Source organism: Pinus tabuliformis, chromosome 5_2 (genome assembly GCF_031772625.1).
Source record: "Pinus tabuliformis cultivar Carrire ecotype Pingquan chromosome 5_2, CPIR1, whole genome shotgun sequence".
NCBI classification, from domain to species: Eukaryota; Viridiplantae; Streptophyta; class Pinopsida; order Pinales; family Pinaceae; genus Pinus; species Pinus tabuliformis.
The window spans coordinates 627,088,690-627,101,225 of NC_142306.1; positions in this window are offsets into that span (position 1 = coordinate 627,088,690).

Genomic DNA, 12,536 nt, shown 5'->3' on the forward strand with positions numbered 1-12,536 from the left:
TTTTAACAACATTTTTCTTGTTAATTTTAATCAAAACCCTATATAGAATTTAAAAAACTTGAGTTTAAATTGTTTAATCTGGATAATTTAAGTTCCCAAGAAGTTTTTTTGGCTAGTGAATCTATTTATGCATTCAAAAATATATTTTTAATAACAAAAAATCATCAAATTGTATTGCCAAAATTTGGTGAATTCTAATGAAAAAAATTATTTCGTGTATAAAGTTAAATGAGGCCTATATTTATTAACGACAATGTTAATTTCAAATTTTAAATATCACATATATTTGCTAATAATATATAACATTTTATCTACACACAAATATTGTTAGATTAAAAATATATGTTCATTTTAGGAAAAACTTATATATGTTAATGTGATAATTAAAAAATATTTCTTTAAATTCTCACAAATTTATTGGATAAATGATAAGAATAATAAATGATTAATAATTTGCAACGGTCTAAAGAGGTGGCCCAATTCTAGCCAGATGACCTGCATCGATGGGCTTGGTAGCAGCGTGGTAGACTATATTATATTCGATCTCCCTCTATAGAATGAAATAACAAATTTTGACATCTTAAACGACCACGAACTTGACTCTGATCATAGGCCTTTACTTAAAACCCTCAATTTTATCGTGCATAGAGATCCCATAGAAGATAATCCTTATAGCCAAAAGAAGTTAATCTTTGATAGAAATAAAAAAGATCTCTTTCTAAATGAATTAAAAACTAATTTGTTTCCTTTATCTAGTATAGACAACATAGAAGATCTCTATCATAATTTTACTACAACCCTCTCATATTCTATTAACAAGTTCTCAATTGAAGTTTCAAGTAATAAAATAAATAGCAAAACCAACCCATGGTATGACAAAGATCGTAAAAGTGTGAGGAGAGCAATTAAGGAAGTTGTTGATGAATCTCTTAAAATTGGCAAGATAAAAATATACAAAGCCCTAACTAAAAGGAAAAAAAGGCAGTATATTCATAAAATACAAGAGAATCTCTTACACCTCTCTAAGGTAGCTCCTAAGAAATTCTGGAGGCAGATTCTAACTAGGAAAACTAAAGCTAATAATAAAATTTCTTTACACGACTGGAATTCCTATCTTAAAAAGCTTTATGAATCTCCAAATGTCATGGATAACTTTGAAACCCTGCTCATAACGAAAGAAGTTTTCTTATTAGAAGACATTGATTTTGGGGTTAATCGCTTGGCTAATGGGAAAACTAAGGACATTGAAGGTTACCAGGTGGAAATCTTAAAAATTGGAGGTCCTGTCCTCATCCCCCACATTCACAAGATTTTTAATCAAGCGGTCAAGCGAGGGTTCCCTAAACCATGGACTCAAAGCCTCATTATCCCTATTTTTAAAAGTGGGGATACAAATAACCCCTTTAATTATCGGACAATTATGATCATCCCTCTCCTAGCCAAGTTATATGGTATTATTTTGGAAAGGAAGTTGAGCATATGGCTTGAAAGTGAAGGTAAGTGGGCTAAAGGCCAAACAGGTTTTAGAAAGCAGCACTCAACAATAGACCACCTCGTTACGCTTAGGATCATTTTGGATGAATGCCGCAATGATAAATCCAATCTCTTTTGTTGCTTTGTGGACTTTAGAAAGGCTTTCGATTTGGTTCCTAGAAACAACCTTTGGAATAGATTAGAAGAGCTAAAGGTTCCTTTTGAGTTGAGAGCTGTCGCTATAAGGTTATACGAGAATGTAATTACCAAGTTAAAGATAAATGAGGGATGGTCGAAAGATATTAAGTGTAATATCAGAGTTAAACAGGGTTGCCCCCTCTCCCCTACCCTATTTGGCATTTACATCAACAAGCTAGAAGGTTGTTAGAGGAAGCAGGATGTGCTGGCACGATCTTAGCTGGGATAGTGATCATCCTTCTTCTCTACGTTGATGATATTATTCTTCTCGCAAGGTGCCCATCTGATCTTGATAAGCAACTTATACTTCTTAAGGATTTTTGCTCTACCATGGGTATGATTGTTAACACTGACAAAACAAAAGTTATGATTATCAAATCCAAGAAGGACACTTACGCTAATTTTATGTATGACAATAGTAACTTGGAGGAAGTGTCTTCTTACAAGTACCTAGGAATTGATATTCATCACAAGCTCAACTGGAACTATAGCATTGAGAAAAGGATTAATGGGGATGGAAAGCTTATTTTGGTCTTGAAAATAATTGTAAAATGGAAAACCTCGTAATGTGGGATAGAAAGAAGTTCCTTTTTGAAAATATAGTCACTTCGATTATCTTATATGGATGTGAGGTTTGGGGTTGTAGCATCTCTAGAGAATCCTGGAGAAAGATTGAGAAAATCCAGAAGCGTTTTATAAAGTATAACCTCAAAATTAAAAGCAACACAAACTATCCTATTCTCCTTATAGAAGTGGGTCTTTCCCCTATCGAGAGCCTAGCTATGACTAGGCTTTTGTTATACAAGCACAAACTTAATAACATAGGAGACCATAGACTTCCTAAGCTAGCTTTAAATTCTAGCCAAAACCACCTAAGGCTCAAACGAGATTGATATAAATACACCGGGCCTAGTTAAACCATTGGGAGATCGACGAGAATGTTGCATTGCAAAACATTAATAACATCAAAAATATTGTTACTTCTAAGTTCAAAGAAAAAATGTTGTGTGAGAAAGATTTAGTAGCTAAAAGAAAATTAAGATATTATAAGGAGGTCATCAACCCCACCCTAGAAGAATGAAAGTATCTCTCTGTTTTAACTAGCTCAAAGAAGAAAATTAATATAGCCAAGACTAAAATGAATTCTCATGAGCTTCATAGTGAATCGGGTTGTTGTGAAGTTCCTAAAACACCATGGATGGAAAGGTTTTGCCATCTTTGTGAGAATACGAACATTGAGGATGAAAATCACTTCCTCTTCGACTGCCCCACGTACAACCACATTAGATCTCAGTTTCAAAATCTTTGTTGCAACACTGACCTTCCTAGCCTTTTACGTTGTGAAAACTACAGTCAACTTGGGAGGCTTCTCTCCAAGTTTTTTGAGCATAGGAATAAAATCTTAAATCAAACTAAATAATTCGTTTCTTTAGGTCCGATAGACCAAAGTTTGGACTCAGTGGAACCACCATCATCATCATCAATATGTATTTTATTAAATATTATATTGATAGATAATTTATATTTAATAAATAAATAATAATTTAATAAAAATATTTTATATTTTGGTATTGTAATATTTTATTAAATAAATTATAGAGAAAAGAAATTTGTTAAATGATCAATAAATTATTAAATTAAGCAAATTATTAAATTTATAAATTAAATATAATATTTTATTAAAATAAACTAATAATTAAAAAAATAATGATCTCATACTAATCACCTCTTTGTTTCTTTTCATTTTATTTCAAAAATTTGAAATAAATCATTATAAATCACGATAACTTTATATATTGAAAAAATATATGTATATAATAATGTCAAAATTATTTTTTTAATAAAAATAATTTATATGAATTATTTTATTAAACATCAAATATAATACTTTATTTATTAAAATATAAAATTCATGGCATAATACTTTTATTTATAAGAATAATATTTATATAAATAAATCTGTCAAACAAATACTCAAAAAAATTAAAAAATTGATAATGTTTTGTTGAATGTCTAAAAAAACTTGATATATTGCTCACTATATTTACAAGAATAAATAATTAATAATGTGTTGTTATATATAAAAATAAAAACATCAATAACATAATATCTTACACCATCTTAAATCTCAAAAATTACAATAAATCTATTTCCATTAACAAAAAATAATTTTAAAAATTGCTTTTTTTAAATTATTTTACCAATTTTTTAATAAATTCATTTAAAACTAAAATATTAACCAAATTTAATCTATTATCTTTATATTTATAGAAAATTAAGAAAAATAAATAATATATTAATAAAATCTTATTATATTAAAATAAAAACACTATAAATATTTAATAAATATTTTTTTTTTCATTCCTAATATAATAATACAAAACGTTTATTCACAAGAATTACATTTATATACGTACTTTTTTCAAACTAAAATATCTCTAAACAATCTTCCCTAAACATAAACAATTTTATCCTAAATACTCATAGTAGCTAATAAAAAATAAATATTGACATGATACCACCTCTAAGGCCGAACTATAATTAGTATTTTTGAATTACTTCACATAAACAAAATATTAGCACAAATATTCATGGATTACCTTATTACCTGTTATGGCTAAAAACGAACACGCATAATTCGTAATGTTTTTAATGATATTTGAATATTGTGTTTTGGGATATTTTTAAGTGTGAGAATTTGGTGGGAAATTTTGAAGTGAAATCTTGATTTGTGTTATTTAAACTTGTTTTTTACTATATATATGGATTGAGCACCGTGAAAAAACATGTGCAGAGGTTACCTATCAAAGTTGTGATTTCAATAAATTCTTATCAAATTTTAGAGAAACTAACCTAGAAAAATCTAAAAAAAAAACTTTAAAAAATCACACTATAAACAACTCTGAAAAAAAAATTTTAAGTACACACCATTATCTCGTGATTCTGTCCCATTTGTATTTTGAATTTAGGTGTTTTAAATTTTCTTCATTTGTACGACCACTTAGATTCAATGTTTATAATTGAAATTATTCACCTTTTTCCCTTAATAGGCAGAACACGTCTTTGACAACTATGGATTTCATAGTGTCTACTCAAAATTTAAAAAGAAAACAACTCATCTCATATATGTTGTCAATCTTGTGATAATACGAAAGCTTTTATTCTATACGATTTTTTTGGTTTTAAAAAGAGATGATTATTTATTTAATGTGATAATTATATGATTGTTATTGCCATACTAGGATGGGCAGGTAATGACGAATTTCAGGTAATTAGGGTTTGAATGTATCAAAGGAGGCTAGGGTTTACTACCAGACCGCATCAATATGGGAGGGCTCTCACCCTGCAATGCCTTAGACCAACACGTGTGCATTCCCTTGGTTGTTAACCTCTTAGGGGTTTTGGGTCAACGCACAACCACTTCAGTTTTCACCATTAAAGTTTTCAGTGTTTTTAACTAGATGTTTCATGGACTCTTTGCCATCTCCCAGTATTCATGGTGCCTTTGGTCTTTTTCCTTTATTCACTATTTTCTGCTGTGCTGGCATATTTTTTTCTTATGACGATGGATTTGGACCTTGTGGACTATAAACCAGATAGTCCAATGGAGGGGTCTTTGTTTTCCATGCTAGTTTTTTCTCAGGCCTTGAGCTCAGTTGAAGATTTAAACTTGCTGCAAGCTTGATGTTTTCACCCACAACTGAACTTATCTCCCTATTCCGCCGCACATGTCATTAAACGCCTCAAGGATCCAGTTGTTTCCTCTACATACTCAGATTTCTTTTCAGGTATTTCATCCTGAGCCGGACCCTCTGAATACACGACTTTGAACAAAGGGGTCGATTATTCTACGAGCAAGGGGGATATTTCAGACATATTTGGGTATCGGGGTACTCTCCCCAGTGAAGCAGGTCAAGGAGTCATGGAAAGTCAAGGGATTTCCACATTATATCCTTAGCGACTCAGTAGGCATGAGAGCGTGGGTTTTGAAGCTTTCCCATTTTGGAAGGAAGTGGGTAGAAATACATGCCAAATGGAGATTGGTGCTTAGCTGATTCCCTCACTTTGAGGAGAAACCCTCCCTTCGACCCTTGTGGAGTGTTCTAAAGGTGAAGATCAGGTTGTTCCATAGGTTAAAGGCACTGGGAAAAGGAGTTCAAACAAGGTGAAAAAGAAAGAAAAAATCTTGAAGAGTGAAGATGGTCCTATACATTATTGTCTCTGTGTTGGTGATGACATGGAAACGTTTGAAGCTGTGGAGACAGTGAAATTTTTTTTAGTTGGAAGGGCTAGAAAGAGGATTTTCAGCATTGGTACCTTGGAGAAGTGGTGCGACCTAAACATCGATGGAAATGTTACGACCACTCCTGAGGTCCACTATCTAGTGAATGGTTGGATTTAGTTCATATGTAAGTTTAGGGAGGGTGCTAACAAGATAGAAAAGGAGGTTTTTTCAATGACTCCACTCCTCTTGCTTTCAAACCATGGACTCCCTTGTTTGATGCTTGGCAGGACAAAATGGACATTATGCCAGTATGGGTCAACCTTTTGGGTTTGCCTTCATACATGTGGAATACACAAAGCTTCACGAACATAGGGAACACCCTCAAAATATATTTGGTGGAAGTCTACTCTTATAAGGAAACCAAGGATTTCCTGGTGGCCAAAATCCCTATAAATCTAAACCTGATCCATAATCTTTACCAAACCATGAACATAGGTAAGGAGGAGTGGTTAATGGAGTTGGATTATGAAGTGATTCCATTCAAATGTAACAGGTTCCATAAAAATGAACATTTGGATAGGAGCTACTGTTTTTCTTTCAACACCAAGCATATTGTATCGAGACCTAACAATTACCTCAGGAATATTAGTGGCTCAGTGATGTTGGGAGATCCAAAAAAGAAGGATGTTGTGGCTCCCAGTTCAGTAAAAACCAATATGGGGGTACAAACAAAGCTAGGGGAGGCTTTGGATCAGATGGGACGAAGCACTACACCGATGACCTTGGGGGAGGGTGCTCCTACTGATGGTGTGCAACAAATCAAAAGTTTTGAGGATTCACAGGATGCCATAGTGTCAGAAACTGTTTCACGGGAATCAACCCTCATGCCTCCTAGGCTTGTTCCTGAAGAGATATGTTCTTCTGTTTCGGCTGCGGCAATGGTTGAGGTCAATGATCCTTCTTAGGGGGGCAGCTCACATGTTACTTCTTTTCCCTCATACTCAAGTTTGTTTCTTTCTTGTCTGTTTTATACTTTGGATCTCAACCTGGAAAGTGCTTCATTCTTTATTGTGTTAAGAGTCTCCCATCTTCCAGCTCCACCATTTCCTTTGCAAATGGATTCCTATGTCATTCCAAGCACAGTTGGGGAAAATGGTGCCCCCTCTTTAACCTCAGACACTAAATATTCCGAAGGGCCTGCTTTAAATCTCATTTGATATAATCTCATATCGAGACGAATCAACCATTTTTGTGAGCCTCCCTATGGGGGTCTTGGTCTTGTTCATGGCTTGCCCCTCCCTGGGTGTGGTAGGGGTAGAAAATCAAACATATCCCTTGCCTAAGCTAGAGCTAGGGAAGAATTAGCATCCAGTAAACAATCATCCATAGATCTGGCCCTTAGAGATTTGAAGGCCAGTGTGGTTTGACCCTATGATTATAGTCTCTTTCAATCGACATGGGTTAGTAAGTACCCTCAAAAAGATTGCTTTGAAAATAATCATTAAGGTGGAGTATCTTGAGGTTATTTTTTTGTAGGAAACGCTGGGAGAAGGGGATTGTATCATGTATTTTCTTGAGAGATATCTTCCCTTCTAGAAATTTATAGGTTCAGATTTTAGGGGATGGTATGGGGGAATGGCCGTGGGATGGGACTCTAGAAAAATATACGTTGATAACATATAGAGGATCCCCTTTGGTCTTGGGATGGAAGGATTATTGGTAGAATTAGGGAGGAGTTTCACATTTATAAACATCTATTGGACACTTGAAGACTGGGTTGGGTTCTGGACTAGGCTCTTCAATTCTTCAAACACATAGAGAAGAAGCTTAATTATGGGAGGACATCTCAATTTCTCCATTGGTGCTGTTAAATCTTGGGTGTGCGAACAAGACCAAACCCTTTGCAGGTTTTTTCTTTCATCACATTTCATTGTCAAAATTGATAGATTTGCATTTTATTCAACTGAAGCCCACTTGGAGGAACCATAGGGATGGGGATGATAGAGTGCCAAAATGTATAGACAAATTCCTAATTTTGAATGCTCTGGTTACTCATCTTATTCTTCTTCAACATTGGGTGGGGGTTGGGGGTTCCTGAACCACTCACCTATCATCCTGGAGTTAAAAGGGCACTTCCCAAAGCTAGCTTGTCCTTTTAAATTAAATTCTGAGTGGCTATGGGATCCATCTTATCCTTGGTAAAAGAAAGTTTGAGGCTATTTGATGCAAGTGTACACTCTTCAGCAACACAACTATTTTCTACGAATTTGAAACACATAAAATCCTTGACAAAGACTTGGGCTTATCAAAAGAAACTCAGGGAGGAGGAGGAATTGCGAACAATTGAACAAAAAACTTCTTATTTCAGAATCATTAGATGAATTATTTGGTGACCAAGATTCTAAGAAAGAATTAGGATGGATTTTCACTGGAAGGAAGGTGCTTTTGACTACAAAAGAAGCGGAATGGAGGCTAAAAAGTAGAGCCATTTGGCTTGAGAAAGGGGATGAAAACACTAGATTCTTCCAAGCATATGGCAAGAATCAGAGGATGGTAAATACTATATGGAAGCTAAAATACTCCCTTGGAAGGGAGGTATAAGATTTCGGTGATTTGGAAAAAATAGGAAATGATCACTTTCAAGGCTTATTTTCTGCAACCGGTGGAACCACAATTGTCGAAGTTCTTAGAGTTGCTTACCACTTTCCAAGTTTTGTGGTTGAGGAAAATCCAAATCTTATGGAGGAGGTTTCTGTTGACGACCTTAAAGGTGTCTTGTCTATTTTTTAGAAAGACAAGAGTCTTGGTCGTGTTGGGTGGACTATCGATTTTTGTTAGGAATTCCTTGAGATCCTCCGTGAGGACCTATTGTAGGTAATTAATGAATCTAAGCGAGAGGGATGTATTCCTCCAATGTTCAATTCAACTTTCATTGCCCTGATCCCAAAAGATACCAACCCTTCCACCTTTGAATATTTCAAATCTATCTCTCTTTGCAATTTCATCTACAAAATCATTGCCAAAGTGATTTCCATGAGGATTAAACATATCATTTCCCAATTTATTTCCTGTGAATAGTTCAGGTTCCTATATTGTAGACAAATCCATGAAGCTATAGGGTGACCCAACAAGGATTGCACAACATCAAGGCTAAGAATTCGAAGGAGGCGTTTTTCAAGCTAGACTTATCCATGGCCTATGACCATGTGAGCTGGCTCTTTATCCATCTTATTCTCACTATGGTTGGGTTTGAAGTTCCTTTCATTAATTGGAATAAGGGATGCATGTCCTCAATATATTTTGCAATGCTCATCCATGGGGAGGCTTCCCCATTTTTAAAGTTAGGAGATGGTTGCATCAAGGGTGCCCTCTATCACAGCTTCTTTTTCTTGTTGTTGTTGAAGGGTTGAGCAGAACACTCGAGGTGGAAAAGAGAACAAGAGTTTTCGAGGACATGGGAATTGTTCAGAACTTGCACATCTCCCATCTTCTTTCTGTCGATGATGTTTTAATCTTTTGAAATTCCACTTTGAATGATCTTAAATGCCTTTATAATATTTTGGGGTTATTTTGTTGAGCTACTCATATGATCATCAAAGTTTCAAAATCATGAATAACCATTCATAATGTTAAGTACCAATGCATTCTAAATATCATATATTTTTTCCCATATGTTGTCTTAGCCTTCGAGACTGGCCAGAAATACTTAGGCTTCCATCTAAAGCCAAATTTCTACAAAATTGAAGATTGGCACTCGCTCATTACAAAACTAGAGAAGACGCTCTCAAACTAGAGTCACAAATGGCTCTCTTGGGTCAGAAGATTGGTTTTGGAAAAATCAACGTTAGAAGGCATCCCTATCAATTGGGTAGCCCTTGCTTGGATTCCCAAAGGTGTTTTGGAAAAGGCGAGGCTGATTTGTTTCAACTACTCCAATAGCCCTTGCTTGGATTCCCAAAGGTGTTTTGGAAAAGGCGAGGCTGATTTGTTTCAACTACTGCAATAGCCCTTGCTTGGATTCCCAAAGGTGTTTTGGAAAAGGCGAGGCTGATTTGTTTCAACTACTTTTAGGAAAAAACTATGGATAAAAATGTTTTAGCTTGGTCAAAGCCACAAAATAAATGGTAAAAAATAATTATTAAAATAAATATTTGAAAAATGAAATTTAATTTTACTTTATTTGTTGATTAATTTTAATTTTACCAAATTGTTAATTAACTTATACTCCTTTAATATTAATTAGAATTTATATTTTTAATTTAAAAATCGAATTAATAAAAAGAAAATATTATTTTTTATTTTTTAATTAGCTGCAGGTTCGATTCCTTATTTTATCTTTTAAATAAATGTTGTTGATATATTAGTTTTGGAAATGCAATTTATTTTCACTTTCATTTGTTCCACTTGTTAGACAATTCTAGTTGATTGGCTTTAAATGGTAATCCTTAACGTTGATTCCAAAGTGTGTTCCCATAAATAAATAATAAAAAAGAGGTTTCAAATTATTAAAATCACTTTTGAAAATAAAGGTAAATTTAATTTCCATTTGTTGCGTCCCTGTGCACGAGAGTTGAACACGTGTTTGAATAAAAATCAAGGGCACACACCTGAATGAATGGAATCTATGTTCCTGCTACATCGGTTCGCAGTATTTTAATGGCGATTCGGTTAGTATTACTATACACGATGACAATATCGTGACAATAAGTACTTTTATAACATGGGAGTGTACTTAGATAGTAATTTGATATCACAGGTTATAACTTTGTCACGAGTGTTTTGTTTTTAAGGATATTTTTATGAAATTTTTAATATAAGAATTAATTTTCATGTTTTTTAAAGTGAAATTTTGAAGAGGGTTGAAAATGAAAAACATTTTTTTTTGGATTTTTTGATATTTACTTATTTTTATTGTCATTTCCAAAATATTTACTCATTACTAACTTTCTTGACTTGTTATGTTAGTAAAACTATAGTGATCTAGGAGTTTTTTTATCTTATTTTTAATAATAGAAATAACATATTAAAAGGTCGGAATTAATCTCTTATTTTTTAAAAGTCCAATAGCCAACAATCATCTTCGTGGATGTTAATAATCATCATCATGATTTAGTTTATATATATATAATTATAATTTAAACATTAAGAAATATTTACGTTGTAAGGCATTCTTTCTCGAAATAACTCCCCCAGTTGCCACTCTACGCTCTTCTGCACTGTCTGATCCAATGTTAAATGATTGAAATTTCTTCCACCATTAATTCCCACTACTTTAACTGTCAATTGAATCTTGATTTTGTGCAACCGTTCAACTTGTTAATCTTTATTACATCGTAATATGTTTCCCTCTGAAAACAACTCCCCTAGTTGCCATCGTGTAATGACCTGCACCATTAGATTAGATGTTAGATGATTGAAAATTTTCAAACTATTGGATTAATAGTCAGTTGGGAAAAATATTAATAGTGAAGCCTCTTAAAAACCTTAATAGAATAGTCAGGTCAGAAAAAAGAAAAAGAAAAAAGAAGAAAAGAAAAGATAAAAAAATTTCTACAGCCGCGGTTTACACCTTTTCCCATCACATCCATCACGCACGCACTATATAGGTAAATATTCATTTTTGTTCCTAGCGCACCCATCACGCACTATACAGGAAAATATTCCTTTTTGCTCCCAACACGCCCATCATGCACTATACGCACTATACAGGTACATATTCTTTTTTGTGTTCTCTTTCTTGTTTTCTTCAACATTTTTACAACATTCTCTTCAAGGTTTTACGGTCTCATTTTCTTTTTCTCCAGAGTTTTTACAGCACTCTCTTTAGGGTTTTCCATTCTTGGTGACAAAGAGACAAAGACAAGGACTTACGGTCTCGTTTTTTCTTCTCCAACATTTTTACAACATTCTCTTCAAGGTTTCTAGGTCTTGGCAACAAGGAAAAACAACAAGGAGTGTTGTGGTTTCGACAGGGTTTTCAACTTTCAACGTTAGTTTGAGGAGGCACGGTTACCTACTGAAGATGTAGGGTTTCCTTCTGGGGGTTAGCCCTCGCTTCACCAGTTTTCAGGTAATCTGCTTGCTATACCCTCCTTTTTTTCTTCAATTGTTACCTAAGTTTGCTCCCTTCTAATTTTGCATAGGGGTGGCTTGACATCCCTGTTGTGAAGAGTTGTCGTGGTCAAGATTTGCTTAGGTGATAAATTTCTTCCTCAAGCAGGGTTTACTTAAATGTATGTCTTTCTTTAACTTATTTTCAGTTATATAGAGACTCTTCACTAATCTTATTTCTCTTGTGTTCTCGTCGTGGTCGCAAACTGCAGGTACCCAACCTGCTCCTAAGCTAGATATTCAGACTTGCACCCAACCTTAGTCCCATATTTGGGTTTCTTTCTTATGGCTGCATTCTTTTCTCCCAGGTTGGCGCACTTTAACTATAGATTTAAAGGACTCTGAATGGGAAGCAAACCCTAACCTGGGTTTTGGTCACACACATTTGGGCTTAATCTTGGGGCTATGGCCTGAAGCTCTAGGCTATCCACTGTTGTCTGGTATTTTTTGGTTTAGATTATACCTATATCTATGCACATATGCCATTTATTGTTTTGACTGTTTGGTTCGGCTGTGTGTACCTCTAGTC